General features: G+C 31.2%; 1 long non-coding RNA gene across 1 annotated transcript; it reads right to left on the bottom strand.

Annotated features, from left to right (window-relative positions):
• Positions 1 to 729: 729 nt before the first annotated feature.
• On the bottom strand, positions 730 to 2,519 carry LOC126838782 (uncharacterized). The gene is made up of 4 exons (XR_007685730.1): positions 2,402 to 2,519; positions 2,175 to 2,214; positions 2,062 to 2,124; positions 730 to 1,874 (listed from the first exon to the last, which is right to left on the bottom strand). It is a non-coding gene; the product is annotated as an uncharacterized LOC126838782 (long non-coding RNA).
• Between the last annotated feature and the right edge of the window lie 2,418 nt (positions 2,520 to 4,937).

The raw sequence follows: 4,937 nt of genomic DNA, 5'->3' as shown, positions 1-4,937 counted from the left end.
ACCCCTATCCCCCACCCCTACCACTTACCCCCTATCTCCCACCCTATCACTCATCCCTATTGCCCACCCCTATCTTCCACCCATATCGCCCAACCCCTATCATTCACCCCCTATCTCCCATCCCTATCACTCACCCCTATCTCTTATCTCATATCAGTGAATAATGATTTTTTCTTCTGAAAATAAGACAGGTTTGGTTCGATATCCGCTTTGTCAATAGTCTAGTAAGGTAAAATCTTAAAGCGGTACCTGGCGGCGGCCGGGTATCTTAACGTTCTGTTACCGGTTTCCTATCTCCGCGATGCTTCCATCACTGTTTGCACAGCCGCACTAGGTAGGGATTGACGACTTTGATAACAATAGCATGACCGTTTTCCACCAAAAACAGTAACTTCCCTTTCCCTCCAACGAGATAAGAGTCGCTTTGGCGCCAAGATCGTATCTTGCCCTATCCCGACAATTCCCTTTTCCGCCGAAAAAATGTTATAATTCAAATTAGTCGATGAGTTGCTAAATATGTCACATCAGTAAATCGCGGATTTAAATGAAAGGAATTAATTTTAAGTAAAAATAAATAAACAAAATTGATGACCTGGCTGTTTTATTTGTAATGATTATAGTTAAAGAAATTAGTGGGTATTATAGTATTAGCTTTTTAATAAAAAATTCTTTAGGAAGAAAAGTTATAATTAGGTATTAGGCGAAAAAAATTATTAAGTACAAAATTTCAATACATTTTTCTCAAGAATACAGATATTCGGTAACTGTAAATGGACATAAATTATTAACAATTAATTATTATTACTAACTATTGATTAAACACTTTTTCTGTACGAGCAAATTTACGGGCCTCGTACCTATGGGATACATAAGCGTATGGTGTAAAGAAATTATTTTCATCTTTAACGCGCCTCCTACTAGTAGAGCTTGTGTGGATGGGGTATTTTAGTTTTAAGTTACTCTCGCTGCGTTTAAATTTTTGATGTATACCATAATTGTATTATGTCACAGATTTTAACATATAAAACTATTTTAAAATGACAAAATGTGACTATACAATATGTAAAATATATTTTCACCATGAATGTAATTGTAGGTATTGTGTCGTAAGCTATTATACACGAATCGTGATGAATGCAACAATAATTCGGGAATATTATATAAATTACTTATAAGTTCTTATGATATAACCGATCTAAAACGAATGCAATCTTTAAGATAAACAGTTGCATTAAACAAGTGCAATAAAAATAAATAACTATAATTTTAGTACTGACGTTCCTCATTATCGGCATATGACCTACATATTATATTATAAAAGTAATCACTAATTATTTAAAAAATTATTAAAAATTGAATGGGGTATTATATTTACACACCTTGCGATTATTCCCATTTGATTATCTCGACTGGTTGGCCAACGTTTCGAAACACTTGCATGTTTCTGGTTTCATCTTCGGGGCTCTGATTACTAATTATTTTTTAATTATCTTCATATAGTAAGACATATCATGTCTTGTAATTTGACACACTACTTTAAATTATTATAGATATTAACAACTTTATTCAAAAATATTTGTAAAGTGGACTTCTTAATTTTGACGCAACATTAGATGCCAGCTAGACACAGTTTACTATTCGATAAACTTATATATAGCTTAACATTTAAGACAGTAATTAAATAACTTAAATTTTAAGAGAATAATTATAAAATAAACATTTTTGAAAACATTAAATTTCAAAAAAATCCAGCACAATGGGGATGGGGAGCCGCTTGATAACCTACCCTCGTTATCCACCCATCAACTCCTAGATTTTTTCGACGCAGATTCTTCCATTTATATAGCGATCAGCGTAAATAGTTGTTTCTATTTCTAAAAGCATAACCAAATCCAAGTTTAATTATAGTATAATACATGCCATATCAGATTTATATTAACTCATATTCGATAGGGTTAAAAAAATAACCCGTTTGTAAATTAATATAAGTAAACTTCTCTACCATTCCTTTAATGTTTCACTTAACATTAAATCAATAATAACTTCCTTGATCATACTCACAAAATATAAGTTAGGATACAATTTAATGTCATTCTACGTCTTGGCAAATTCTACCTGAAACATCTTACAGGAAACTTAATTAAATTATTAGTAACTTTGATTGGGTTTCTTACTTTTTCTCATTGACTTTAATCTCTTGTTGTATTAATTTAGCTGGAAGTAAAAAATATAACGAATGCTATTTAACATTAAGTATTTCAATTGAATTTCAAATTCTCCCTTGATTTCCTTAAACTCTGTAGTGTTTTATGAATACAATGTATAATAAAATATATATTTAAACATTTTTTTTTAATTTACCTTGCTTTACTATTTAGCTATTTAATTTAATACTACCAACCTATATTGTATCACTTGCGTCGTCTCTGTGTATATTTGTATCCACTTGAAATTATAATTTAATCCAAGCTCGTCAATTACAATACTTATAAACCAATCTACGCTACGTCCCGTTATACTAGAGTCTAGACCATAAAAAAAATGTTTATGATCTAGCAACAGAAGTATATATTTATTTAAGTATCGATTGAACTTTGCATTAGAACAATGCAAATTAAAAAAATGTATTAACTACCTACACACAAAATAATAATAAAACATCATATTCAAATAGAATAATAATAACAATATCCTAAATAAAAGTACATATATTACATTTTGAATTAATAAATACCACAAGTATAAATACCTCATATTACTATACACACAGGCAAAGCTTAGGATAATCCAACGGAAGTTTGAATATGATTAAAAAAAATTACGAAAAGAGAAAGTGGCATTTGACGTATTGTATTTTTATTAGGTAAGTATTAGTAATGTAGTAGGTGAAAGTAGTGGAGGGATGCAAAGAAACTAGATAGTGGTGCAATGTATCCCGATTAATAGCGGGGTAAAACGAGAAACCATGCTAGGCATAGCAGAAGAGCAGGTAGTTCAAGTCTGGTTTAATTTTAAAATATCATAAAAAAATGTTTCGTCGACAAAGCTAAACTATAGAAAACATATTAGTTAAGATAAAGTAAAGAAATTAGTATATAATTACAATGAACTCTATAATAGGTACAATTAAAAAGAAAGTGAAACAACAAATAGTTAATGGATTAATCAAGAAATTATGGTTAGTAAAATCTGTAATAACTGTTTAATTATGTTGAATTTAAGTACTTCATTTCAGTTCAATAATATAATAGGATGTAACTTGCATATATGTTTATATGTATAATCAAAGAAATTATGAAAAAAAAACTGTGGAAATATGGTTTTACTTAAATTTATTATTTTTTCCTAAATTATGAATTGGGATTTGAGGCATTTTAATCTACAAAATATTTTTACAAATTATAATTATAAATTTGTAAATAACTATGAATATAAGACTTACCGCAATAAACATCATTGTTAGCACAAATAAACATAAATAGTTCATTACATAATAGTGCATAAGTATACTTATTTATTCACTCAGTTTATAAAAATAATAACTAATGACTCATAAAAAATACATACGGTAGTTATTGTTATCAATGATTAATTTGTTTATGAAAATCAAGGGGCCCCTTTCCCGTCAACATATTATGCTATTGAGAGATTAAAACAAAGAAATAGCTAATTTTAGAGATTTTAGTTGCTAGTAGTACTAAGATTATAATGTACTTAACAAACTTACTAAATAATACAATTATTTGAAACTTTTCAATGGGATTAGTACATAATACTTTTTACCCGACTGCAGTAGTAAGAAGGTAATGTGTTTAGGTATAATGTACTTATTCTTGGTTTCCAACTACTCATTAAACTGCTAAACCGATTTTGGTAAAATAAAAACCAATATATAATCTGTCACAGGTATGTTCGTAGCTTAATTATCCTGGGATTAAGTACAGTTCAATCATAGTAATGGGAAACATGTACCTACGGCCATTAGACGGATTAAACGGTACAGCAGGACGAAAATTGCCAACAGGGAAAAATTATGTTTTACCACAATAGATCGTTGACAATTGACACTACTCACAGCCATAGTCCACTAGCTGATTCACAGACCAACAATAACGCATCTTAATCAAACTTTTTGTCGGTTTACGGTCACTCGGTGCCAGGCTATGCAGTACGATGAAAACGTTAGGCGGTGAACCAAAGGTACATAGGTACATAGGTATTTAGGTACACACATCCGTATCCCAGAATGACCGCAAATTACTTTAAAATAATTGTATGTATTTGTAGTTTTATTTTAATTTTGTTTTGCTGAATGGATTAGATGACGTTAAATGTGTTTTTATTATAACAAAAAAAACAAAAAACATAATATACAAATTTCTAAATGATTCTAATGTTGTCTAAACTTTCACATTAATTTTCATTATCTGTTCCTTTGTTGCGACTGTTAGTGTTTAGATATTTCTCCATCTATCTCCAAAAGCCCGAAAAGGCGATCCATTGTTACTTGCCGATCGGCTATGGTATTTTGTTTTTTTTTTAATTTTCCATTTAACCATCGTTTCGCCACATCATCCGTATTCTGTTGGGTACCTGCTTAGGATCACCCAAGTTTTTCTTGCCATGTCAAAACCTGAGAGCTTGTGATGGGGAAACGTGTCCCGAGAAAAGACAGTATATCGACCACCAAAAACGCACTTCGAAGGAGTCAGCTTTGACAAACAGGCTGTCAGCGAGTTAGGTTTGGTAGCCGTATTCACATCGATGAGTAAAACAAAATAGTGTAGGAATCGGCTCCTGTAGTGGCCTTGGTACCGTCTGCATCCCGAAAGTTCATGTCAAGTTACGCGTGAAGTGGACATCCAAACCTAACGTTTTCGGTCCAGATACGAGTTCCGTTAGCGACATTAAGAACAGTACCCGATGTTCGGTGCACG

Source organism: Adelges cooleyi, unplaced genomic scaffold (genome assembly GCF_023614345.1).
Source record: "Adelges cooleyi isolate 19-005CV unplaced genomic scaffold, UGA_ACOO_1.1 ACOO_flye_CR_arks_rails_tigmint_CR_PRNA_30, whole genome shotgun sequence".
Classification (NCBI taxonomy): Eukaryota; Metazoa; Arthropoda; class Insecta; order Hemiptera; family Adelgidae; genus Adelges; species Adelges cooleyi.
Note: the sequence above shows the minus strand (reverse complement) of the source record. Positions and strands in the feature narration are given on the sequence as shown.